The 27,952-nt window shown below is 43.6% G+C and overlaps 2 long non-coding RNA genes across 3 annotated transcripts; one reads left to right on the top strand and one right to left on the bottom strand.

The window, feature by feature from the left end:
* Window positions 1-68: 68 nt before the first annotated feature.
* Window positions 69-27,952, bottom strand: LOC120864373. Of its 2 annotated transcripts, none has more exons than XR_005721181.1 (2): window positions 25,478-27,952; window positions 69-2,812 (listed from the first exon to the last, which is right to left on the bottom strand). It is a non-coding gene; the product is annotated as an uncharacterized LOC120864373 (long non-coding RNA). The 2 variants fall into 2 exon arrangements; XR_005721180.1 differs by lacking the exon at window positions 25,478-27,952 and adding an exon at window positions 8,624-11,738.
* LOC120864372 lies at window positions 17,644-20,342 on the top strand. Its single transcript, XR_005721179.1, has 2 exons — window positions 17,644-19,132; window positions 19,850-20,342. It is a non-coding gene; the product is annotated as an uncharacterized LOC120864372 (long non-coding RNA).

The following is a 27,952-nucleotide window of genomic DNA, read 5'->3' as shown; positions in this document are numbered from 1 at the left end:
ACTCTCATAGTGCTCCTCTTACGCCAGGAAGCATTCTGTGTGTGTGTGTGTGTGTGTGTGTGTGTGTGTTTGCCAGTTCTTTGCTTTCATGCTTTACTGAAAGTAAAATGAATCAGAGACTGGTTTTGGTAAGCAGATTATGTCTCTAAAAGAATTACTTTTCGTTCAGAGCAGAATGTTGTCCCATCTACTGTGATACAAATCCTTTTTGGACCAGTGCATTCAATGTAAAACTCAGGCAAGGAAATAGAACTTTATTCTCTCCATGACTATAAATCTCCTATGAAAACATGATTTACTGATACTGCTACTAAACTTTTTCAGTCTTTACTTGCCCTTTTCCTCCCACCACCCCCCTTAAATATAAAATTTGCAACATTTCCTTCAAGTCTGACGGCCTTCAGTACAACCTGCTTTATTTGACATCGGAATCATTTTGGGTCACTTTTGAAAGGTTTTGTGCTTTTTTGGAAGAGTCATGTAATGGTTTAATTCTTAAATCCACCTTTTCTTTAATGTCCTAACATGTCAAACTCCTCTTCCCTTTTGGCCATTTCTTAGTAGTCAGCAAGTGTTCAAAAATTTAACGTCCAAATAGACCAATACCTTTAAACCCTTCTTCTGGCATACACACTTGCATGACATCATCCCTTGCAACATAATCTGCAGTTGGTTATCAGCCTTTCACGAAATGACAGCTGAATATTTTATATAGATTGACTCACCTGCTCCCTTGAGGTCAGACCACGTGATTAGCTCTGGCAGAGAACCTGGGACAGAAAAGCCATGTACCTTACCGGCCAGAGCATTTCTTTATTTGCCAAAGCCAGAGCTTCTAAACCCCATTCCCTTTTCCAGAAAGCCTGCAGTGTTCAGGTGGTTATTCTTGGAGCCTCAGCAGGAACTACCACAAGCAGGTCAGACCCTCAGGCTTTGAAAAATGTACCATTTTTAAATCATAGAGTTTTGCAGTTATTGCAGCTACATAGTGCACAGAAAGGATAAAGTAACTTGCCCAAGGTAAGACAGTCTGGGCCACGGAAGTAGAGCCAAGATTATGAACCCAGGCAGGCTGTCTCTCTAGGTTACGTTCCTGACCTCAATGATTAACAATCTTCTAAAGACTGTCCTGAACCCATTTTAGTTTTCATTGCCAGACAGCCCCTCTCCTTGCTGCATGTATCGGGGCAGAAAGACTTTTTCTCTACCGTCTTAGATTCAGTACTTGGGACCTGAATTAAACCAACAAGAGACAGATTAGCAAGAAAATGTTTTTATTCATGTACTAGACAGAATTTGGGGCTTATATGCCAATTTAATGGAGCAGAGGAGAGAGGGGGCAAAAGGTACTTACAAGGAAAACACATGACTTTTAAGAAAGATAAATGGGTCTGATCTCAGAGGGAGAGCAGTGAACAGTCCTAAAGAGAGATCTTAAGTTTCCTGTCCAGGAATTAAACTTAAGTAGCCTGGATATTCATTGGAAGGACTGATGCTGAAGCTGAAGCTCCAATACTTTGGCCACCTGATGTAAAGAGCTGACTCACTGGAAAAGACCCTGATGCTGGAAAGATTGAGGACGGGAGGAGAAGGGGATAACAGAGGATGAGATGGTTGGATGGCATCACCGACTCAATGGACATGGGTTTGGGTAAACTCCGGGAGTTGGTGATGGACAGGGAGGCCTGGCGTGCTGCAGTCCATGGGATCACAAAGAGTCGGACACAACTGAGCAACTGAACAACGACAACAAAGCCTGGATGAAACTAGGAATCTCAGTCACTGGACCACCAGGGGATAGAGGCTAGAAGGAAAGTTCCCTGGCTCTTCCCTCTTATCTGAAAGCAAGGTTTCAAGGAGGCAAAAACTGTAAAAACAGATACAAAGTTTATTATCAGAGACACAGCACAATGTAGGAGAGAACACACAGAGACGGTTAAGAGAAGCAGGGCAGAAACAGGCACCCAGAGAGACAGGATATGGGCGTTCTCTCTAACGGGGAGGGCCACAGTGTCAGAAGCTAGGCCAAGATAATATATCCCGTAAAGGGAGTGGATGTCCTAAATAAGGAGCGCAGTAAAAAGGTGATTTAAATCACTTAAACACAGGACAGTCCTTCCAGGTCTTTGTTTACCTTTGACCTTTATCATTTCTTTCTTCACACCTGACTGCCCTAAGACCTTCCCCTAAATATGTGTGCACTGTTTTCTAAGATGGATCCCACCACAGAGGCCAATGGGTGCATGCCTGTCCACACTTACTGTGGAGTGAGGCCCACTCCCTCTTCGACCCTCAAGAAGCCTTCCTGTGTGTGTGCAGACAGGGAAGTCTTCCTTGACCTCAGGAGTTGGTACCTTACCTCTTTACTTTAGTAGAGCTCAGCTTTTGCCACTAGCTTTGTCCTTGGAGTGTCTGGGTGAGAACAAAGCTTCAGTTTTACTCCACTTGACGAACACCACCTGTCTAACCCGGGGGCCCATCTGTCTCCTCCCTCCGGTCCTTAGGAGACTATTTGCAAGTTTTGTGACAATGTCTCCTTGGGTTATCAGGTGAAAAGAGTCAACCTGTTACTGAAGAGCAAGTTTGTATGCCTGATGCAGTGAGGCCAGACAGGCCAAAACATCGGAATTTGAAGCCAGGAAAGGTTTATTGCAGCGTCCCATGAGGATAAAGGGCGGCTTGTGCCCCTCAAACCTGGGACTCCCCAAAGGGTTGCAGCAAAGCATTTTTAAAGGCAAGATGAGGGAGAGGATTGGTTGGTTGTTGCAAACTTCTTGGTCCACATAAGTCAGATCACAGTGTTCCTGTAAAGCTACAACAAGACAAATGTTACTGTTTGCGACTTTTTATATGAATGGAAAAGTGTTATATCCTTAAAGGTCAGAGCCTTGATAATGGGCTAGCCTGTATACAGGCTGTATTCAGGCTATCTGCAATATTAAAAACTCAAATAGAATACTTTGTATTCTATTTGAGTTTTTAATAAAAAGATATTGTAAAAGTATTCTAAAGGTAAAAGAAACAGATCTAATATGAAGATATGTTCTTCCCTATTACAGATATTTCCTAGGGAGGGGATTTAGGACACTGGAATTCTTTTGGGAGGCTCTGCTTTTAGACAGGTATGGGAATTCCAGGGTTGGGGGGGAAAAAGCTTACTCTCCAATGTCTTCAGTTCAAAATTCTGTGTCACAGCGTCTCCCTGCACCAGCGCCTGGCTGGCCTTCCTGCTTCCTCGCTCAGCCTCTTCAGTCCCTTCTCTGTGCCCACCAAAGTGATCATTTCAGAATGTAGATAAGACGGTCACTCCCGCCACAGGCCCCATTCCGTCTCCCGCTTTGGACAGATCCCACAGCTTCAAGGGCACAAACACAAATCCCTGACAAACTGTGCTGTATCTCAGCGCTGTGCCCTGCCCCGTCCGTCCCAGACCTCTCTCACTGAGCTCCACCAGACTGGCATTGATCGCTTACACTGATCAATCCTTTCCCGAGAACTCCTCCCCTCCCCTGGGTCATACGGCTAAGCTCACTTTCCCAGGGAGGCCCCTCTGTGGTGATTCCCCACATGATCAGCTCTCTGAGCCCCCCAGGCCTTCCCCTCCCAGCACTGCGCACAGAGGCCGCAGACAGGACTGTGGCCGGGCAGGACTAGGTCGAAGTCAGTGCACAATGTGTCTGTGTTGCCAGAAACCTGAGCAAGATCTGGCACGGGGTGGACGTTTAGAACATTTGCTATGAATGAACAAGGACGTGAGGTTGACACAGGCTAGGACCTGAAACCGGGACCCTTTGCTTCAGTGCTTGCCCCTGGACAGAGCAACAAAATACAAAGGAATCTATAAGCGACTAAACGCAACCCAGCATGCATAGATAACTGGGCAAATCATGAACAAGATACAGAAAGACCAAAATCCCAACTGCCTCTTCTGAGGCGGCAGGAGCAAAAGCAGGGCGCTGCACATGCATCCTGCTCGTGGCACCATCAGGACAGTGGGCAGACCACCTAAGCCACCCTTCAGGCCTGAGCCCTCCCCCGCCCTCCCCCCACCCATAGAAGGAACCCGCGTACCCCTCTCCATCAGGGACCCGGCAAGGCAACCTCTTACTTGTGTTTGCACCCACCTGCTGCAACAGGAGTCCCAGCCTTGCCAACCTTTCCTGTCTGGCCTCTTACCAATTTCTATTAATTAAGGAGCCCAGGAACCTTTATCAGTAACATACTCTGCAAAGGGACACAGTGCCCTTCCTGGGAGAGGATCTGGGCACCTCTGGGCCCACCGAATGCAGCATCCTTTTGTGTGACAAGCAGCCTCCTGAACCTCTAGTTTCAGCATCACCACACTTGGTAAGTCTGCCTTCCCGGCCCCTGAGGGTCTCAGTACCCTCATTCAAGCAACACTTTCTTCCCGCCTTTATCCTTTTACTCTCACTGCTTCCCCTCCCCTTTGCCCCTTTTCTCCCCTGACATCTCTCTACTTCTCCTCTCCGTCGTCTCTGTCTTCTTCTGCTTCTGTCCTATCCTTCTAAGGGGCATCACACAGCGACAGTGTCACTCCTCTCAGTTTGTAAGGCCCGCTCCCTCTGGCCAGCAATGGCTCACCCTGGTGGAAGTCTGAGACGGGAGAGGCCTGCCTCTCACCTTGCAAATCTTGGTCTAGCAGGCTGTCGCTGACCGGAGATTTATGAGCAACAAAGGTTCAAACGTCACATCCTGTAGTGGCCAGAAGTCAGATCATCCGAATAGTCCCACCTTTATTCTCCTGCTGCCAGGAAGTCTGGTTGGGATGGAATAGACTAAATCAGCAGATGTCTCCTTTGCGACCCCATGGACTGCAGCACGCCAGGCTTCCCTGTCCATCACCAACTCCTGGAGCTTGACCAAACTCATGTTCATCGAGTTGGTGATGTCATCCAACTATTTCATCCTCTGTCGTCCCCTTCTCCTCCTGCCTTCAATCTTTCCCAGCATCAGGGTCTTTTCCAATGAGTCAGTTCTTCGCATTAGATGGCTAAAGTATTGGAGTTTCAGTTTCAGCATCAGTCCTTCAAGTGAATATTCAGGACTGATTTCCTTTAGGAGGGACTGGTTGGATCTCCTTGCTGTCCAAGGGACTCTCAAGAGTCTTCCCCAATTAAGTTCAAAACTATTCAAAAGCATCAGTTCTTCCACGCTCAGCTTTCTCTATAAGCCCAGCTCTCACATCCATACATGCCTACTGGTAAAAGCATAGCTTTGACTAGACAGACCTTTGTTGGCAAAGTAATGTCTCTGTTTTTTAATATGCTGTCTAGGTTGGTCATAACTTTCCTTCCAAGGAGCAAGTATCTTTAATTTCATGGCTTTAGTCACCATCTGCAGTGATTTTGGAGCCCCCCAAAATAAAGTCTGTCACTGTTTCCATTGTTTCACCATCTATTTGCCATGAAGTGATGGGACCGGATGCCAGTGCAGTTCAGTTCAGTTGCTCAGTCACGTCTGACTCTTTGCAACCCCATGAACCGCAACACACGAGGCCTCCCTGTCCATCACCAACTCCTGGAATTTACCCAAACCCATGTCCATTGAGTTGGTGAAGCCATCCAACCATCTCATACTGTGTCATCCCCTTTTCCTCCTGCCCTCAATCTTTCCCAGCATCAGGGTCTTTTCAGATAAGTCAGCTCTTCACATCAGGTGGCCAAAGTATTGGAGTTTCAGCTTCAACATCAGTCCTTCCAATGAATACCCAGGACTGATCTCCTTTAGGATGGACTGGTTGGATCTCCTTGCAATCAAAGAGACTCTCAAGAGTCTTCTCCAATACCACAATTCAAAAGCATCAATCCTTCAGTGCTCAGCTTTCTTTACAGTCCAACACTCATATCCATACATGACTACTGGAAAAACCATAGCCTTGACCAGAGGGACCTTTGTTGGCAAAGTAATTTCTCTGCTTTTTAATATGCTGTGTAGGTTGGTCATAACTTTCCTTCCAAGGAGTAGGTGTCTTTTAATTTCATGGCTGTAATCACCATCTGCAGTGATTTTGGAACCCCAAAAAATAAAGACAGCCAGTGTTTCGACTGTTTCCCCATCTATCTGCCATGAAGTAATGGGACTGGATGCCATGATCTTAGTTTTCTGAATGTTGAGTGTTAAGCCAACTTTTTCACTCTCCTCTTTCACTTTCATCAAGAGGCTCTTTAGTTCTTCACTTTCTGCCATAAAGGTGGTGTCATCTGCATATCTGAGGTTATTGATATTTTTCCCAGCAATCTTGATTCCAGCTTGTGCTTCTTCCAGCCCAGCATTTCTCATGATGTACTCTGCATGTAAGTTAAATAAGCAGGGTGACAATATACAGCCTTGATATACTCCTTTTCCTATTTGGAACCAGTCTGTTGTTCCATGTCCAGTTCTAACTGTTGCTTCCTGACCTGCATACAGATTTCTCAAGAGGCAGGTCAGGTGGTCTGGTATTCCCATCTCTTTCAGAATTTTCCACAGTTGATTGTGATCCACACAGTCAAAGGCTTTGATATAGTCAATAAAGCAGAAATAGATGTTTTTCTGGAACTCTCTTGCTTTTTCGATGATCCACCGATGTCAGCAATTTGATCTCTAATTCCTCTGCCTTTTCTAAAACCAGCTTGAACATCTGGAAGTTCACAGTGCATGTATTGCTAAAGCCTGGCTTGGAGAATTTTGAGCATTACTTTACTAGCATGTGAGATGCGTGCAATTGTGCGGTAGTTTGAGCATCCTTTGGCATTGCCTTTCTTTGGAATTGGAATGAAAACTGACCTTTTCAGTCTTGTGGCCACTGCTGAGTTTTCCAAATTTGCTGGCATATTGAGTGCAGCACTTTCACAGCATTATCTTTTAGGATTTGAAATAGCTCCACTGGAATTCCATCACCTTCACTAGCTTTGTTTGTCGTGATGCTTCCTAAGGCCCACTTGACTTCACATTCTAGGATGTCTGGCTTTAGGTGAGTGACCACACCATCATGATTATCTGGGTCATGAAGATCTTTTTTGTACAGTTTTTCTGTGTATTCTTGCCACCTCTTCTTAATATCTTCTGCTTCTGTTGGGTCCATACCATTTCTGTCCTTTATTGAGCTCATCTTGGCATGGGATGTTCCCTTGGTATCTCTAATGTTCTTGAAGAGATCTCTAGTCTTTCCCATTCTATCATTTTGCTCTATTTTTTTGCATTGATCGCGGAGGAAGGCTTTCTTGTCTCTCCTTGGTATTCTTTGGAACTCTGCATTCAAATGGGTATACCTTTCCTTTTCTCATTTGCCTTTCACGTCTTTTTTTCTTCTCAGCTATTTGCAAGGCCTCGTTGGACAGCATTTTTGCAATTCTTTTTCTTGCTCCCTGCCTCCTGTACAGTGTCACAAACCTCCGTCCATAGTTCTTCAGGCACTGTTTATCAGATCTAATTCCTTGAATCTATTTGTCACTTCCACTGTATAATCATAAAGGATTTTATTTCTATATACTGATCTATGTGCAGGTGAAGGTCCCACCTGTGTGTTGGAATCCACAGGTGACTTACAGTTGGCTGGTTTCAGGCCTGATGACCCTGGTGGGCAGTGGACAGGCTGTTAGCTCCTTCACCGGCCCATTCTGGAAGCACCAAGTCTGGTGCCTGAATAGGCATCCACAGGAGGTGGGTTAACGGCAATCTCTTTCTCTTTTCCAGTCTTTTCAGTCCTGCCTCCCTTCACCTCTCCCTTGGTTCTCTTACCCACACTCCCGTCGTTTTCATCTTGGAGACTCCTTGTTGGCTCACCTTTTCATGAGCCCCCATACTTTTCTGTTTTGTGTTCCAGCTGGCAGAAGGGCTAGTTGAGAAAGGAGCTGGACTGGACAAAGTCCCCCAGAGGCCACCTTGCAATAATACCATGTCTTTGTTTCTTGTTTGTGTCTTTAAGTTTCTGTCATTGATACATGTTGACTCTTAGTCAGTGAACATATCAGGATCTTTGTTTTCTGTGCTTTTGTCTGTCCCACCACTCCTGCAAGTCTCCACCTCATTGTGTGTATGGGTTGAGCACTTAAGCCTTAAAATACAAACACAGCCCACATTGCCTGAGACTCCAGCCTTAGGTTACTTAGTAGGACTTTAAAGAACACGGAGCAGGGGGAAGGAGCTTGCATTTCTCTCCCCAGTCTTTAAAATGTAACTGTTCTGCCTGGGCTTTCAGGAGCTATCTGATCCAAAATCTGTAGCCCCCAGACTGAGGAGGAAAAGAAAGAAGCCTGTTAAAACTCAAGCCAGAAAACTATATGGTCTTCATTGCTGTGTCGCACTATGTAAAAATTAACTTGTAAATGTAAACACTGACTTGTAAATTTTTAAGTTAAAATTAACTTGTAACTTTTACAAGTTAACTTTTTACAAGTTAACCTGTAAAAAAGTAACTTGTAAATTTAACATGTTAAAAAATTAACATGTAAATGAGTATTTAATTAGCTTACAGTAAATTAAGCATTTATATAAATTCTAAGCAATACAAAAGAAATTCACCAGAATACATTTCAGGTCCATGTGACCTGGGAAACAGTCAATATTGAGTTAATATCGAGAATAAAGTTAGCTTAAGCTTGTAGGTTTAATTAATACAGACCTGTCTTTCTAGTCATCAAGTAAAATACTTGTATTGTTCCTAGGGTTACTGAATGTCAGTAAGTACACATTGTTCCTGTTATCAAATCTGTCAATGAGGAAAATAACCTGATATAATTAAACTTTTAAGTATATGTAACAGAGATAACAGCTTTTTGGTAAACTCTATAGGAATAACTCGGGCTTCCCAGGTGGTGCTAACGGTAAAGAACCCGCCTGCCAATGCAGGAGATGCAAGACACGGGTTCGATCCCTGGGTCGGGAAGATCCCCTGGAGGAGGAAATGGCAACCCACGCCAGTACTCTTGCCCGGAGAATGGACAGAGGAGCCTGGCGGGCTGCAGTCCATGGGGTCGGAGAGACTTAGACACGACTGAGCACAAACACACACATAGGAATGATAAGGTTTGAAAATGTCCACCTAAAATAGTTTCTCTAAATCTTGGTAACTTGACACTGAATGATAGGAACTCACTGAATATGCAGGGCGTTTCAAATAAGATGAAATATTGGAACATTACTTGCTAAACAGGTCTAAATTTACCTATTTTTCTCTTACAAGAGGGAAAGTACAGATGTTGTGTTTACTAGACACATATCTTGTACCGTGTTGAGGAAAGAAATAATGCTTTGGGAAGATGCATGTTTCTAGAGGTTATGAGATATTCTGATCAGAAAATGCTGACATGACAGTTTATAATTACTTGCTTGTTAGTTTTTGCTAGAGATTAATGCTCTAAGATTAAGAATTATGAGGAAAACATTTCAGTATGCAAGGAAAACAGGAAACATGTTTTCAGTAAATGAAGATATAAGGATGGAAGTGCATTTTGTTAAAAGATAAAAAGTGGTTTTGCCCTAGAGCTGGTTGTTTCTAAATGAAAAAGAAAATGAGAGACAGAATAATACAGAATACTGAAAGTTGGAGAAGTTTCTAGAAAAGGAACATTGGGAAAAGATTTTTGCACGTGGTCAGGATTTTCTTAAGATTGGATTCAATTTTAACTAAGTAAATGGATTAAGAGTAGATGGCATAGGACTGGATTTTGTTTCTTTCTCTTAAGAGAACAAAGTTTTCTTGGAATGCTGCTTTTACTAACAGATTGTGCAGACTTCTTTGCTTTTAAATTTTAAGCTGTTACTTATTTGCCCTTTGAAATCTTTTATTGTCACTTTGGTTAAATGAATAAGTATTGTTTCACAGGGACCTGTAAGCCTATATGACCAAGTATGTTAAAACTTTTTAGTATTTTTTTTACACCTTTCAAATATCAAATGCTAATTAAAGTTATTTTGACCTCCAGCTGAAGCATCCCAAAGAGAGATCCTAAACTAACTGGGTTTATTTGGTATATTAAATCACATGGGAAGCATTGTCAAATGAGTACTAAATATTCTTAGGTTGCATAATATGGGTAAATGTTATTGATGTAGGTACTCTAGAAATTATATGAAATTCTTAAAAATCTGGTATGTCCTGATAAAAATATTATCAGTCACAATTTCTAGTTACTATAACCAAGTTTGTTTGTCAGTTACATTGTTATCAGATGTTCAACTGTGCTTTTTAAATCTTTTGTCATTCATAGACAGTTAAGTTGATGCTTTGTAAAAACGCTTCATCTTCAATAAGATTCACAGAAACAGCATTTTGACAAGTACAGGTTTCTTATAACTTTCATATCATACCACTAAATTGGGTAAACTTGATGACCTTATAAAACTGCTAAATAAGTGAACTGAAGGATATGGTTATAATATTTCAGTTTTGTCTGAGACATTACTGGCTTTTATTCTGTGTTTTCCAGATATAAGAAAACCCTTCCCGTCAAGCTAATTATAATTTACAGCAATTTGGTAAGTCACACCCCTAAGTAGAACTGAAACATTCCCTCTACCTGATCCCTCCAGAAATTAGAAACTAAGGTTCCCAGCAGCTTTATCAGGTAAATAAGGAAGGCCACTTCCTAACAGGTTAAGAATCTCAAGGTATTTTGAGGAGACTTCAAAAAGGGAGGGATTCACCCAAATCTGTACAGCAAAATCTGTGATAAGCCCTTGTCACCACTTTCCATAGGAGGGTACAGAAAAACCAAACAAACTTTTTGGCCAACCCAATAAAATAACCTATATAACCGTACGTAAGTAACCAAGTCAATTTCTTGAAATCAGACTTAATTTGCAATCAAATAAATTATAATCTGGCTATATTTAGTAAAAACGAGGGTAATTTTAGAGCGAAAAAGATTGTTTCAGTGTACATCAAATTCTGATTCTGTTTTGAGGTCTGTACTTACGAAGACTACTTCCCAGATAGTTCTTTGTTGTAAAGTTTAATTGTGTTATTAATAAGATACTCTAAACTCGTTTCTGAAGCCGATCACTGCCATCTATATTTAGGTGAGGATCAAATGCCCCATGACCTGTGGCCAGGCTCTGTCAGCAACTGGGAGCTGCTGTTACCTGTGCAGTGGCCTTAGTACTTAGGCAAGCTGGAGAAATGGCACCTGCTAGAGATCCTTTTATAAAACAGAAAGACTTAGTTCTGACTCTTTCAATAATCCACTGCAGAAGCCATCAGAGGGATGGGTCTTCTGTGAGCCACGGGGACAGCAAAGCGGACAGAACTGCAAAGTGAGCAACTCGACTGTAAGAGCCTGAGCGAGTTAGGCCCCTGGTGTCTGTGCCCCCGGATTCCCGAGCCCCCTAGTATTCTCCACGGGAACAAGGAAAAGCTGAGAAATGGAGCTATGAGAAAGCAAGCGTAAAAAGGGGGACAACGTTCCAATCTCTGAAGCCCAACAGTAGAAGCTTGCTGAGAGTTTACATGATGCCACCCACTATGGGAGGGATGCACTATAGGACTTCACTGAAAGAGGTTTTCGGGGATGGGACTCAAAAAACACAGTAAAACAAGTAACCCTTGCCTATGATTTGTGTGCCTGTGATAACCCACAGGCCCATTCAATTCCCCTTCATTATTCAGGCCAGTTCAACATACCTGGGGGAAGACTGGCAGTTAGGTATCACCCAAATGCCCCCACGGTCAGGATATAAATATTTTCTTATGTTCATTGATACTTTCACAGGATGGGTTGATGCTTCCCCTACCCAGTCTGAAAAGGCTACTGAACTCTATAAATCCCTTTTAAAAGAAATAAGTCCTGGGAATTCCCTGGTTGTCCAGTGGTTAGAACTCTCTACTTCCACTGCCTGGGGCATGGGTTCAATCCCTGTTCAGGGAACTAAGATCCCTCAAGTTGCATGGCATGGCAAAAATAAAAGACATAATTCCTCAGTGTGCACTTCCAAAGCCCCCCTGAGTGATCGTTATCCCTCTTTTATACCCAAAATCACACAGGGGCTCACACAGCCCTAGGGATAAACTACAGGTTACACTTATTGGCACCCCCAAGCTATGGGAGATCCTTGGGATCACAAAGAGTCAGACACGGCTGAGCAGCTGAACAACAGTCTTCAGGGAAGGTAGAGAAAATGAACCATACTTTAAAGAAAACCTTAGGGGAAAAAAACAACTGCCAAGAGACTCACATTACACTCTTAGGGTTCATGGACCCTCAGGAGTATTTTGAAATGACCCATGGGAAGGCTTTTCTTACTATTGACGTTCTGCTAGATGAGGAAGTGAACAGACCCTGAAAGAAGAATCTAGGACAAGTTCAGAAGGCAATCCAGGACCATGAAATAAAGGCACTGCCACCTCCACTAGAAACACAGCGGAAGGGGTAGATCCTTCACAGGGAAACCCTGGGGACCAAGTTCTTCTTAAAATCTGGAAAGAGGGGTCCCCTGAAGACCAATTATTACCAAAGTAGAAAGGCCCCTATAACATAATTTTACCCACCCCCACTGCTGTCAAATTGTAAGGGATATCTAATTGGGTACATTTGTCCAGACTAAAGCTTTTACCTCCAAAAATCTCACAGGTCACAACAGAAGAACAATACAGCTGTGAGCCAGTGGAAAACCTGAAATACCTATTCGGAAGACAGGCACCACCGACAGATAAGTAAAATGATGTGGTGAACTGGACTCCTACTTGCTGTTGTAACTCTTGCTTGTGTTCTACCAGTTGGCTTAGCCAGCCCCGCCTGCGAAGTGGCTCTTCTGTCTGTGCTGGGTTTAAGAGAAATACTCCACCACAGAAATGCTTCCTCTACTGACTCTGTCTGCTTTACTAGTCCCTGTAACTAAAGGACAATGGCAAGAAAACTCACTTATCAACCTTTCCAGAATCATATCCAAAGGAGAACGTTTAAAAGATGCTGGATGTGCCATCAACACCCCTAGCTGGCCACTGGCCCTCCTCTTGCATTCTCCTGAAACTGCCAATTCCAATGGTAATTAACAATCTGAATCAGGGACAATTACCACCACCACACCCCCCTCAAAACCTCTGCTGGTCATATGTGTACCTTCCAGGAGGCTGTTCCAGTTCTTTACCCTGAATCCCCCATATGGACACACTATGTTAAATAGCCTAAATGGCATTTGTTTCACATGCCTCAAGAACCCTCCAAGATATAAATGCACCAGATATCCTGCCTCTTTTTTTTTTTTTTTTTAATTTTTGGCTGGACCTTTGTTGCTGTGCGGGCTTTTCTTTGGTTGCGTCGAGCAGTGGTTATTCTGTAGTTACGGTGTGCAGGCTTCTGATTGCTGTGGCTTCTCTTGTTGCAGAGCACAGGCTCTGAGGCACAGGCTTCAGCAGGCGCGGCCCAAGGGCTCAGTAGTTGCAGTTCTTGGGCTCTAAAGTACATGCTCAGTAGTTGTGGTGCCTGGGTTTTATTGCTCCGCAGCATGTGGGACCTTCTTGGACCATAGATTGAACCGTGTCTCTTGCTTTGGCGGGTGGCTTCTTTTTTCTTTAAATTATTTTAAGTGGCGGCTAATTACTTTACAATATTGTGGGGGGTTTTGCCATACATCAACATGAATCAGCCACGGGTGCACACGTGTCCCCCCATCCTGAACCCCCTCCCCCTTCCCTCCCCACCCCATCCCTCTGGGTTGTCCCAGAGCACCAGCTTTGAGTGCCCTGCTTCATGCATCAACCTGCACTGAAATCATATCATTTCACATATGATAATATACATGTTTCAGTGCTATTCTCTCAAATCATCCCATCCTCCCCTTCCCCCACATAGTCCAAAAGTCTGTTATTTACAGCTGTGTCTGTTTTGCTGTCTTGCATATAGGGTCATCATTACTGTCTTTCTAAACTCCATATATATGTATTAATATATTGTATTAGTGTTTCTTTTTCTGACTTACTTCACTCTGTATAATAGGCTCCAGTTTCATCCACCTCATTAGAATTGACTCAAATGTGTTCTTTTTTTTTTTTTTTTTATAGCTGAGGAATATTCCACTGTGTATATGTACCACAGCTTTCTTATCCATTCATCTCCCAATGGACATCTAGGTTGCTTCCATGTCCTAGCTATTGTAAACAGTACTGCATTGGGGTACATGTGTCTCTTTCAATTCTGGTTTCCTTGGTGTGTATGCCCAGCAGTGGGATTTCCAGTTTTTTAGGGAATCTCTACACTGTTATCCATGCTAGCTGTACTAGTTTGCATTTCCACCAACAGTGTAAGAAGGTTCCCTTTTTCTCCACACTCTCTCAAGCATTTATTGTTTGTAGACTTTTTGATAGCAGCCATATAACTTTTTGATTCTGACCAGTGTGAGTTGGTACCTCATTGTGGTTTTGATTTGCATTTCTCTGATAATGAATGATATTGAGCATCTTTCCATGTGTTTGTTAGCCATCTGTAAGTCTTCTTTGGAGAAATGCCTGTTTAGTTCTTTGGCCCACTTTTTGATTGGGTCGTTCATTTTTTTGGTATTGAGCTGCACGAGCTGCTTGTTGTTTCCTTCATTGGGCAAAAGCTTTTAAGTTTAATTAGATCCCATTTGTTTATTTTTGTTTTTATTTCCATTATTCTGGGAGGTGGGTCATAGAGAATCTTGCTGTTATTTATGTCAGAGAGTGTTCTGCCTATGTTTTCCTCTAAGAGTTTTATAGTTTCTGGTCTTATGTTTAGATCTTTAATCCATTTTGAGTTTACTTTCATGTATGGTGTTAGGCAGTGTTCTAATTTCGTTCTTCTACAGGTGGTTGACCAGTTTTCCCAGCACCACTTGTTAAAAAGATTGTCTTTTCTCCATTGTATATTCTTGCCTCCTTTGTTGAAGATAAGGTGTCCATAGGTGTGTGGATTTATCTCTGGGCCTTCTGTTTTGTTCCATTGATCTATATTTCTGTCTTTGTGCCAGTACCATACTGTCTTGATGACATTGGCTTTGTAGTAGAGCCTGAAGTCTAGCAGGTTGATTCCTCCAGTTCCATTCTTCTTTCTCAAGATTGCTTTGGCTATTTGAGGTTTTTTGTATTTCCATACAAATTGTGAAATTATTTGTTCTAGCTCTGTGAAAAATACCGCTGGTAGCTTGATAGGGATTACGTTGAATCTATGGATTGCTTTGGGTAGTATACTCATTTTCACTATATTGATTCTTCCAATCCATGAACATGGTATATTTCTCCATCTATTACTGTCCTCTTTGATTTCTTTCACCAGTGTTTTCTAGTTTTCTATATATAGGTCTTTTGTTTCTTTAGGTAATTTATTCCTAAGCATTTTATTCTTTGTGTTGCAATGGTGAATGAGATTGTTTCCTTAATTTCTCTATTTTCTCATTATTAGTGCATAGGAATGCAAGGGATTTCTGTATGTTAATTTTCTATCCTTCAACTTTACTATATTCATTGATTAGCTCTAGTAATCTTCTGGTGGGGTCTTTAGGGTTTTCTATATAGAGGATCATATCATCTGCAAACAGTGAGAGCTTTACTTCTTTTCCTATCGGGATTCCTTTTCTTTCTTTTTCTTCTCTGATTGCTGTAGCTAAGACTTCCAAAACTATTTTGAATAGCAGCAGTGAGAGTGGGCACTCTTGTCTTGTTCCTGACTTTAGAGGAAATGCTTTCAGTTTTTCGCCCTTGAGGATGTTTGCTGTGGGTTTGTCATATATGGCTTTTATCGTGTTGAGGTGTATTTCTTCTGTGCCTGTTTTCTGGAGAGGTTTTATCATAAATGCATGTTGAATGCTGTCAGAGGCTTTCTCTGCATCTATCGAGATAGTCATATGGTTTTTATCTTTCAATTTCAATTTTTATCTTTCAATTGTTAAAATGGTGATTTGCAAATATTGAACAATCCTTCATCCCTGAGATAAAGCCCACTTGGTCATGATGTATCATCTTTTTAATATGTTGTTGGATTCTGTTTGCTAGAATTTTGTTGAGGATTTTTGCATCTATGTTCATCAGTGATACTGGCCTGTAGTTTTCTTTTTTTTGTGGCATCTTTGTCTGATTGGGGGATTAGGGTGATGATGGCCTCTTAGACTCTGTTTGGGAGTTTACCTTCCTCTGCAATTTTCTGGGAGAGTTTGAGTAGGACAGGTGTTAGCTGTTCTCTAAATTTTTGGTAGAATTCACCTGTGAAGCCAATCTGGTCCTGGGCTTTTGTTTTTTGAAACATTTTTGATTACAGTTTTGATTTCCATGCTTGTGATGGGTCTGTTAAGATTTTCTATTTCTTCCTGGTTCCATCTTGGAAGGTAATATTTTTCTAAGAATTTGTCCATTTCTCCCAAGTTGTCCATTTTATTGGCATATAATTGCTCATAGTCTCTTATGAGCCTTTGTATTTCTGTGTTGTCTGTTGTGATTTCTCCACTTTCATTTCTGATATTATTGATTTGATCCTTCTCCCTTTTTTTCTTGATGAATCTAATGGTTTGTCTATTTTATCTTCTCGAAGAACTAGCTTTTAGTTTTGTTGATCTTTGCTATAGTCTCCTTCATTTCTTTTTCATTTTTCTGCTCTGATTTTTACTTCTTTCTTACTTTCTACTAACTTTGTGGTTCTTTTGTTCTTATTTTTCTAGTTGCTTTAGGTGTAAAGTTAGGTTGTTTATTCGATGTCTCTCTTGTTTCTTGAGGAAGGCTTGTATTGCTATGAACCTCCCTCTTAGCACTGCTTTAACTGAATCCCACAGGTTTTGGGTTGTTGTGTTTTCATTTTCATTTGTTTCTATGCATATTTTGATTTCCTTTTTTATTTCTTCTGTAATCTGTTGGTTATTCAGAAGCGTGTTGTTTAGCCTTCATATGTTTGTGTTTTTAATAGTTTTTTCCCTATAGCTGACATCTAATCTTACTGCATTGTCATCAGAAAAGATGCTTGAAATGATTTCAATTTTTTGTTTTTAATTTACCAAGGCTAGATTTATGGCCCAGGATGTGATCTAGCCTGGATAATGTTGTGTGTGCACTTGAGAAAAAGGTGAAATCCATTGTTTTGGGGTGAAATGCCGTGTAGATTTCAATTAGGTCTAACCCATCTATTGTATCATTTAAATCTTGTGTTTCCTTGCTAATTTTCTGTTTGGTTGATCTATCCATAGGTGTCAGTAGGGTATTAAAGTCCCCACTATTATTGTGTCACTGTTAATTTCCCCTTTCATACTTGTCAGCATTTGCCTTATGTATTGATGCATGTTGGGTGCATATATATTTATAATTGTTACATCTTCTTCTAGGATTGACCCTTTGATCATTAGGTAGTGTCCTCTGTCTCTTATCATGGTCCTTATTTCAAAGTCTATTTTATCTGAGTATTGCATATTGCTACTCCTGCTTTTTTTTGGTCTCCATTTGCATGAAATATCTTTTTCCAGCCCATCACTTTCAGTCTCTATGTGTCCCTAGGTTTGAGGTGGGTCTCTTGTAGACAGCATATATATGGGTCTTGTTTTTGTATCCATTTGACCAGTCTTTGTCTTTTGTTGGGAGCATTTAACCCACTTACATTTAAGGTAATTATTGATAAGTATGATCCCGTTACTATTTACTTTGTTGTTTGGGGTTCATTTTTATAAACCTTTTCTGTGTTTCCTGTCTAAAGAAGATCCTTTAGCATTTGCTGAAGAGCTGGTTTGGTGGTGCTGAATTTTCTCAGCTTTTGCTTGTCTGTAAAGCTTTTGATTTTTCCTTTATATCTAAATGAAATCCTTGTGGGTAGAGTAATCTCGGTTGTAGATTTTTCTCTTTCATCACTTTATGTCCTGCCATTCCTTTCTGGCCTGAAGAGTTTCTATTGAAAGGTCAGCTGTTATCCTAATAGGGATCCCCTTGTGTGTTATTTGTTGCTTTTCCCTTGCTGCTTTTAATACTTGCTTTTTAATTTTTGTTACTTTGATTAATATGTGTGTTTCGGTGTTTCACCTTGGGTTTATCCTGTTTGGGACTCTCTGGGTTTCTTGAACATGGGTGGCCATTTCCTTCCCCATTTTAGGGCAGTTTTCAATTGTTACCTCCTCAAGTACTTTCTCACACTCTTTCTTTTCATCTTCTTCTTCTGGGACACCTATGATTCAAATGTTGGAGAGTTTAACATTGTCCCAGAGGTCTCTGAGGTTGTCCTCACTTCTTTTAATTCTTTTTTCCTCTCTGCTTCATTTATTCCACCATTCTATCTTCCACCTCACTTATCCTCTCCTCTGGCAGGTGGATTCTTTACCACTGAGCCACAGGGAAGCCCAGCCTCTTCCATTGGGATAAACTGAATCTACAACCTTACCCACTGGTGCCCTGTTTCAAACTATGGCCCACACCCCTGAACAAAACAGAAGGGGAATATAAATTGCATAAACAAAATGTCCCATCCACCTAGTCAATCCAGTTCAACCCACCTATGCAATTCTGGCCTATCAAGTGCCAGCCTCTGATAGTATCAGCAGGATCGTACATGAACATCTTGTTTAAAATGTCATAGAGTTTTATATGCTTAATTATCAACATAATGGTCCACTGTCCCCTAACTGTTCAAGTACTAACAACAGTTATATCCTTCAAGATTGTCCACTCTTAACAGTCATGAGACAGAAATTCAAGTTTGCATTGTTGGAGGGTTTGTTTTACTCTGTAGACACTCAAGCTATTGTTATTTTACAGAATTATGGCCAGGCCCTGTCCTTTTTCAACCAAGCTATGACCTATATATGCACTGATATGTCCATTTCAAAGGAGAGTGCCCTATAGGGACTACAGGGGTAAAAGATTTTTTTAAATCTATAACAGGACACTCTGGCTCACCACCAAACCCAGAGAGCACTAAGAATGATCTTAGCAAGGGCAGGGTTGACCATAAGACTGGTAGCTCCATGGGGAGGCTTTCCCCATCATAAAACAACACTGAGAAATCTCACCAGACAGCTTGATTATATGATGAAACAGACAGGGCAAGCCTTAACAAGACTTAAAACCTCTCTTGTTTCTTTGGCTAACTGTCTCTTTTTCTTTCCCTCTCTCTTTTTTGTCTAACTCTTGATTACCTTCTGGCAAAACAAGGTGGATGGAGCTTGTATGATAACAAATACTTCCTGCTGTACCAGGATCAGTGCAACAGTACGGGTAGAAGTTAATATTAAGGAAATATACACTCAAGCAGAATGGCTTCACAATTTTGTCAGGAGCAATATCACCTCCACTGTCTGGTTAACAGCTAAGGAAGTCCTTCTAAATTTAACCTGGTTCCTTCCTTTCAAGTCCCTTTCATGGCTATTGGTGTTCTCTTCCTTTTTGGCCCCCATTGGTATAACTTTTTGGTTAAGTTTTTGTCTTCTGTGCTGTGCTAAGTCACTTCAGTCGTGTCCAACTCCATGTGACCCTATGGACTGTAGTCCACCAGGGTCCTCTGTCCATGGGATTCTCCAGGCAAGGATACTGGAGTGGGTTGCCATTTCCTTCTCCAGGGGATTTTCCCGACCCAGGAATTGAACTGGCATCTCTTACATCTAACTTGCATTAGTGGGCTGGTTCTTTCACTAGCGCCACCTGGGAAGCCCATTTTTGTCTTCTAGGCTTCAACAATTTCAAGTAAAGCTCATGATGGCTCAAGGAATTCAACTCATTCCAGCAGAGGGCAGCCCAGACCCCTACAGGTCCTTGGAGAATAGTCAGTGAGGGACTTATGCACCTCTAGGCTGGGCTAGGGTCTGTGGCCCTTGTACAGCAGGAAGAAGTTTTACAAGAGATCTTTGCCCTTTAAAGTAAGAAGTAGATGGGCCCCAGGCCAAGCAGCTGGTACTTGTCAGGCTGAGCAAATAAGAGCGTGTCTCTTGCTGACAGATCAAGAAAAAGTTAACAGCAAGAGCAGAGAGAGACTAAGCTCTGCTGCAGTGAAAACAAAGACGACCACATCTTTTATTCTTGAAGCCAGGGAGACCTCCCCACCTGCGCGTGCAGAGAAGTTCAGAGAAGAGAGGAGTTCCTCGGGAGCCAAAAAGGGAAGGGGCACCACCCGTGATATGTGTCACCAGCCTCCCAGAGGCCCTCACGCTGGGATCCATCCTGGTTAGAAGGCATCCGTGCACACCAGGGAGTGCCTTGAGTTAGACCAGTTATGGGCAATGAGCCAGGCGGCTGGCCAAAGGGTACAAAGAAAACTGACCCTATATAAATGACTAAACCACCCCTTTGGTGCACTCCTCATGAGCAAGGACATCTACACTCTTCTCTGAGTATGTAGCTCTGCTTTGTTCTGTCCTAAACAAACCGCTTCTTGTATGCTCTCTCATGCATGTGAGGTTCTAATAAACTCAGTGCTTGTTTTACAGCCTCAGTCTCTGTGTAAAATTCTTTTTTCAAAGGAGACAAGAACCAGAGCTCTACTTCTACCCACTAGTCCCTGGTGTTCTAGCAGTTAGGAGTCCTGGTTTTCACCCAGGTGGCCCAGGATTGAGTCTCTGATAGAGAACTATCTCACTTCAAGCCACCACACACTGTTGTCACCCCGATATCACCTTAACCCATATAAATAAAGGGTAAAGAATCCCCCAGGGGGAATGACACAGGCTGGTACTTGAAACCTAAGACCTTTTGCTTCAGTGTTTGCACCTGGAAAAACCTCCTCAGAACAATAAAATATAAAGAAACCATAAGGGACTAAAAATAATTGCGTGTGCATGCACAGTTGGAACAAATTATAAACAAGAACCCAACTGCCAATCCTGAGGAGCCAGGAGCAAAAACACAATATTGCACATGCACCCTGCACGTGGCATCACAAGAGGGTGGGCAGATGACCCAAGACACCGCCACTCTCACCCCTTAGGAGGAGCCAGCGCGCTCCCCCACAGCAGGGAACAAGGGAAACAAACTGTTACTTGTTTTTGCTCCCTCCTGCTGTAGTAGGCAGAGAAGGCAATGGCACCCCACTCCAGTGCTCTTGCCTGGAAAATCCCATGGACGGAGGAGCCTGGTGGGCTGCAGTCCATGGGGTCACGAAGAGTCGGACACGACTGAGCGACTTGACTTTCACTTTTCACTTTCATGCACTGGAGAAGGAAATGGCAACCCACTCCAGTGTTCTTGCCTGGAGAATCCCAGGGACGGGGGAGCCTGGTGGGCTGCTGTCTCTGGGATCGCACAGAGTCGGACACAACTGAAGTGACTTAGCAGCAGCTGTAGCAGGATTCCCAATAAAGCCTTGCCTGAATTTCTTGTCTGGCCTCTAGTCAATTTCTATTGATTAAGGGGTCCAAGAACCCTGGTTAGTAACAGTGTCTAAGGAAAGGACTGGCGAGAAGGTGAGCCTTTTAGGACTGCCAAACTCTCACTGTGTCAGAGACATCGTTACGCATCTGGAGAAGCAGGACTCCTGCTTAAAGCCATGTTTTAAAGGCATAAAGTATATTGAATTATAAAGACTACTAATGTGGAAACACAAATATCAAAATATAAAAACATACAAATGTGTGATATAGGAATACCTGGATTCTTTATTAAACTCATTAAGTTATAAGACAGGCATTATAAATAATGTCTCTGGATTAATAAATACCAGAGACATGAGGTGGTGGTAGCATGAAGCTGCTGTTTCGAAGTGTCTGTAACACCTTCAGTGAGTATGCAAATCCCTGATTTCTCTGTGACAGTCACAGACGCTGCTAATTCTGCTAGACTTTGCTGCCTCCATTCATAATCGAAGGAAATTCCAAGTTTCAGTTAGATATTAGTGAAAAGGAAGGATTTTTTCCCCCTCATCTCAGCTCTTGGACCTCCCCAATTCTAGTCCTCTAGACCACAGGTTAAGAAGCTCCATTGAAGAAGGATGGAAGGAGTGGCCAGCTACAAGGGCTATCCCAGCAACTCTCTAGGAAGGCAAAATGAGCTGACAGCCGGCAAGTATTCCCAACAGAAAATGGCATTTCTACGCTGTAGGAAGCAAGAACAGTGGAGGAAGGGCCCACAGCCTGGGGTCCAGAGAGAAAGCGGACCTTTTCTGGTCTGCTGGGCTCCATCCTCCTTCTAGGTAGGGGCCAGAGCTGCGGTCTCCAGGCATAGGCAGCTGAACCATCAGCAGGGTGACAAGCAGAATCCACCTGCTTGGAAGTGCCCAGGGGGAGTTTGAGTTGCAAGCAGGCCCTGTAGAACTCATAGGAAAAAGTCAGGAATTCAGAGGCTGCAATGAGGGACACGTTAAAGGCCTGCCAGGGACACAAGGGCCTAGGTTTACAACCCCACCCCAGTAGTGGATAGAATGAATGAATGCGTGCAAGACAGAATGAATCAAGGGACAGTAGACTTTCCTTCACTGTGTGTCACCCCCTTAGGCTTCTTTCTTTCCATGACTGTGTCACCTTTAGCCCCTTCTAATGGTAGTATCAGCTTTCATTTGGGATACCCCTTCTCCCCCTCAGCACACAATCTTAGCAAGACAGTTAGCCATGGTGCTGACCCATTCTCAGCCCAGAGGTGGGTATGTGTCCCTGAGTGGATGTGTGACACAGAGAACTCTCTCCTGGGATTCTGAGGGGGCACTCAGGAGAAGGTACAGAAAGGCAGCCCAGTCGGGGGGTGGGAGGCGGTCTGGAAAGACTACCCTCGCCCTCCACTGCCTGCACCCCGACAGCTGCCCAACCCCAGCCACCAGTTTCGGTGTGTGACCCCCAAAGCTTGCTTACCCTTGTCCCTTCCCCCTCTTCATCACTTCAGACCTCACATTCCCAAGGTCAATGACCATACTTCTCCCCAACCCTGCCCTGGACATTCCTATTTCTCACAGAGACCCTGTATCTACCAGATATTAGGACAGAATTCCACCTCCTTCCCAGCCCCCCTATTCCTGCTGCTGCTGCTGCTGCTGCTGAGTCGCTTCTGTCGTGTCTGACTCTGTGTGACCCCATAGGCGGCAGCCCACCAGGCTCCCCCGTCCCTGGGATTCTCCAGGCAAGAACACTGGAGTGGGTTGCCATTTCCTTCTCCAGTGCATGAAAGTGAAAGTGAAGTCGCTCAGTCGTCTGACTCTTAGTGACCCCATGGACTGCAGCCTACCAGGCTCCTCCGTCCATGGGATTTTCCAGGCGGAGTACTGGAGTGGGGTGCCATCGCCTTCTCTGCCTATTCCTCCTACTCCTCACCAAAGCCAGAGGGGAAGGGGACCCAGGATAAACTTCCCAAATGTACAACACTGACAGACCATCTCCTTAACTTTTACTATTTAATAATTTTCCTTAAACCAATTCACTTTTAAACTTACACATTTAGAAAAAATTTTAAACCCTTCATACCATAGTCCAAGTGAAAAACTGTTATCCCTGCCATAAATAAAAAATGCCTGTGGAAACCCGAGAACACAAAACAAGACGGTTTATTCCAGAAAGCTCAGACAAGCCCAGTTTCAGTGAACAAAGCTCATTGGCAAGCAGAGAGCAGCGCCACCATGCCAGCGCTGGAGTCTAGTCTGCAGGAAAGCTGAGGCCAGTCATTTAATCAGGATCAAGCCCTGTCTCAGTCCCTGGCCCTGCCTCAGCTGCTCCTAGAAAAACTGCCTCTGCAGAGGGAAATACCCAGAAACTAGAACACTCCAAGCCTTCTATCCTGCTGCCTGGGACGGATGAGGAAGACAAACTCCCAACATCTCCCAGTCTGAACTCATCCCCAGCCAAAGAGGCCTCTCCCACCAGCTCCTCCACCCCAAAAAGTCCTGACAGGTAATGCTGGGTGCTGGGGACCAGGACTCCTAGAAATGGTGCCCAAGCAGAGAAATGGCAGGGCCCTCCTCCAGTGCTTGCCCAGAGCCTGAGGACAAATCCCTTTCTCGCCTGTAACCGCACCTGATTCCACAAAGGGGTGGGAAAGCCTGCAATCCGTACAAGTGTGAGTGTGTAAGCGCCCTGTGGTCAGGGGGACGAGGTGCTGGGCCCATCCCCCATTACTTGGCAGCTCCTCCTGGCCCCTGCCCACCTGCTCGTGGCACCTGGGAGGCCAGCCCCACTCTGGACTAGTGACTGAGCTCAACACCCTTCTCCACCCATATACACTGGCACTTTTACTCTTGAAAACACCCCACTTGCCTTTCACGGAGCAGGAGTGGCTCCTGGTCCTCAGCAAGCGTTTATCCAGTAGACTAGAGAAAATAATACCCAAGGGGAGGGGGCGTCGGTGCAGGCAGCTGATACTGCACCTTATCCCAGCTGGAGGCAAAGCCAGCTCCATCCACATCGATTCCCATCCTGGGGCAGGAGACAGATGGACCCCGGTGGACAGGTACTTCAAAATAAAGATAATGGCAGGAGCAAGGAGGAGCTGAGTCCTGCCTGGATTAAAAAAGAGACCACATATTTCTCATTCTTGAGGCCAAGAAGACCTCCCAAACTACACATGTGCACAATGGTTCCTCAGGGATCAGAGAAGGGAGGGGGCACCAGATCATAGTATGTTCTGTCAATGTCCAGACCCTTGTGCTAGAATCCATCATGGTTGAAAGATGAATGCACACACAGGGGAGGGCCCTGAGTCAGATCAAATATGGATTCAGACAAAGCAAAATGACTGGCCAGAGGAAGCCCAGAAGAACTGCCCCCATATAAGTAATTTAAACTGCCCCCAAAATGCATGACTCCTTCCTGGGCCTGTGTCTATCCACATGTACTTTTTTCCTCCTAATAAACGCTTTACTTCTTTCACTACTTTCCAGCTCTTTACTGAATTCCTTCTCCAAAGCAGAGAAAGAGCCAGGGCCCTACCTCTAGCAACTAATCCCTGGTGGTCTTGGTTAGGACTTAGCTCTTTCATCAATATGGCCCAGGGTCAATCCATACTCTGGGGAACTGAGATCCTATTTCAAGCCACTGCTGGCCACACCCACCCCAGAACCACCTGAGATCACTCCCATTGTTACTAATCAGGGTTCTTGGTCTTTCTTAAAGAACAGAAATTGACAAGAGGCCAGACAAGAAATTCAGACAAGGCTTTATCGCAACAGCAGGGTGTTAGCAAAAACAAGTAACAGATCCCCTTGCTTGCTCCCCAACAGGAGGCAAGCTGGTTCCTTTCATGGGTTGAGGGTAGGGGTATGTCCAAAGCTTGGGCAGGAGGGGTGGCTTAGGTGGTCTGCCCACCCTATTCATTGGGTTGACTGCAGCGGGCATTCACAGTATCCTGCTTTTGCTTCTGAAACCTTGGTTTTGCTCCCTGTTTTGCTCCTGGCTCTTCAGAAACTGCAGTTGGGTTTTTTATCTTATTGTATCTTATTGTCCATAATTTGCCCCAACGGTGCATATATGAAGTTACTTTTAGTCCCTTATAATTTCTCTGTATTTTGTTGCTGAAGAAGATGTTTGTCCAGGTGCAAGCACTGCAGCAATGGGTCCCAGGTCCAGGAGACTCTACACCCTTATTCCTAAGGTAAAGCGATGAAGGTATCCTCTGAAACTTCTTCCTGATAAACAGGGGCCACAGACCCTCGCCTACCTGAGAGGTCTATAAGTCCATCACTGATTGTTCCAAGGACCTATAGGGACCTGGGCCACTTTCCACTGCTTTGGTTTAAATTCCTTGAACCATCATGAGCCTTACTTGAAATTGTTGGCGCCTAGAAGACATAAACTTAACCAAAAGCTTAGACAAACAAGGGCGAGAAGGAGAACAAAGGGCCTAGAAAGGGAAGAGATAAGTTAACACTGGTTCCTTAACTGTTGACTAGACAGAGGAGGCAATATCATCCTTGCCAAAATTACAGTGCTGTTCTGCTTGGGTTTACATTTTTGTTAATCTCAGGGTTAAAGGTTGACATCATTCTATTTTTAGAATGGAAGGTCTGGAACTATTGGTCCAGGTCTCCTTCTTGAACCAAAAAGTCTTAGTCACAGATTTACAACAGTAGGGAAGACAACAGAGAATTAGACAAAGTATAGCGTAAAACAGTGTGCCTGAAAAGAGAAAGCTCATGAGAGAATGAGAACGTCCCTCCATAAAGTTGTTTTCTAACTTTTTAAATTGGAGGATACTTGCTTTACCATGCTGTGCTAGGTCTCTACTGTACAACAGTGTGTAAGTATACATACATCACTTCCCTCTCAAGTCTCCCTCCTACTCCACCCCCCAGAAAGTTCTCCAAGAGAACAAAGCAGAGTTTTCAATTTCCCTTCCCATACCAAATACAAGGATTGTTGGTTAACTGTATCTGCTTTCGGTTTTGAACTGCTTCTATGAGACATAAAATCTCAGCCCCATATTTTACAAGGGAATTTTTTGCATTTAAAAAAATGCAATTTTTTCCCCAGATAGCTGCATAAACATGTAAAACAACAAAACCTGTGTATGTATTTATAATGTTTCCTTCCCCTAAAGTTAAGGTTCAGTTAGGGCTATCAGTTCAGCCCTCTGGGCCAAAGTGTTGGATAGCAAAGGTTTGCTTCTACAACACTAGGAGCGTTCACAATACATACTCTGCTCTCCTGGCTCCATCTTTAATGAAACTGATGCCATCAACACACCATTCTTCCTCAGACTTTTTTATGGCCTGCTGTTAGAGCAGGCCTACAGCCATAAACCTGGTCAAGGGTTTTGAGGGAGGAATATGTTAGTTTGGGGCTTTCAGCAGGTATCTGTATAGCTGGGTTGAAGGTGTGGCCAGTTTTGAGGGTTACCTCTGGGGAGTCAAGGCTGGTATTTAATAAGGCAACCTCCAGTTAGCCATTGGTGGCCTTTAATCATCAGGACTCCTTGTATTGACAAGGGGCCTGGACTTCCAATGTCTGTCCAAAGGTAAGCATGTTAGCTTCTCCCACAATAAAGCAGTGGCAGCTGCTGCCCAGAGAGAGCCAGGCCAACCTCAGGCCATGGAATCTAATTGTTTGGAAAAACAGCCTATAGGCTAAGGAACTGCTCCCAGCTTCTGTATAAGGACCCCCCAAAAGCTTCCCCTTACTTTTCAGCCATGTACAAGATGAATGTCTTTTTTAAATGGGGAGGTGCGCTCACCCCTTCTTACAAGAACACAAGGATCACAACTAACTGCTGAATAACCGCTGACCAAAACAACACCAGAACATACCAAAAAAGATACCCTACCTCCAAAGATAAAGAAAAAGCCACGATGAAACTGCAGGAGAGGCATAATCACAATAAAATCAAATCTCATACCCACCAGGAGGGCAACCCACAATCTGGAAAACAACTGTACCTCAGAAGTTCTCCCACTAGAATGAAAGTTTTGAACACCACATCAGGCTTCCCAGCCGGTTGGGGGGGTGGGTGCAGTGTCTGTCAATGGGAAGAGGAGTCCCTAAAGAATCTGGCTTTGACATTCAGTGGGATTTGATTGCAGGACTTCCACAGGACTGGAGAAAACAGAAACTTCACTCTTGGAGGGCACACATACAGTCTCAGGCACATCAGGATCTAAGGGAAAAAGGTAGTGACCACATAAGAGAATGGGCCAGTCCTACCCGCGAGTATTGGAGAGTCTCTTGCAGAGACAAGGGGTAGCTATGGCTCACTGTGGGGACAAATGCACTGGCAGCAGCAGTTCTGGGAAGTACTAATTGGCATGAACCCTCCAGGAGGCCACCATTTGCCCACAAAACAGCCTGAGGGCTCCAGTACTGCACTGCCTCAGGCCAAACCAATAGGAAGGGAACACACCCCACCCATCAGCAGACAGAGATTAAAGTTTTATGGAGCACAGCCCTGCCAACCAATATAGAGATTAAAGTTTTATGGAGCACAGCCCTGCCAACCAATGTGATAAGACATAGCCCTACCATCAGTCCACCCCACCTGGGAGCTTGCACAAACCTCTTTCATAGCCTCATCCATCAGAGATCAGACAGCAGATGGAAGAACCTCAGTTTTGCAGTCTGCAGCACGGAAACCACAATCACAGAAAGTTAGACAAAATGAAATGGCAGAGGAATAAATCCCAGATGAAGGAAAAAGATAAAA

This window comes from Oryx dammah, unplaced genomic scaffold (genome assembly GCF_014754425.2).
Source record: "Oryx dammah isolate SB20612 unplaced genomic scaffold, SCBI_Odam_1.1 HiC_scaffold_5, whole genome shotgun sequence".
Classification (NCBI taxonomy): Eukaryota; Metazoa; Chordata; class Mammalia; order Artiodactyla; family Bovidae; genus Oryx; species Oryx dammah.
Note: the sequence above shows the minus strand (reverse complement) of the source record. Positions and strands in the feature narration are given on the sequence as shown.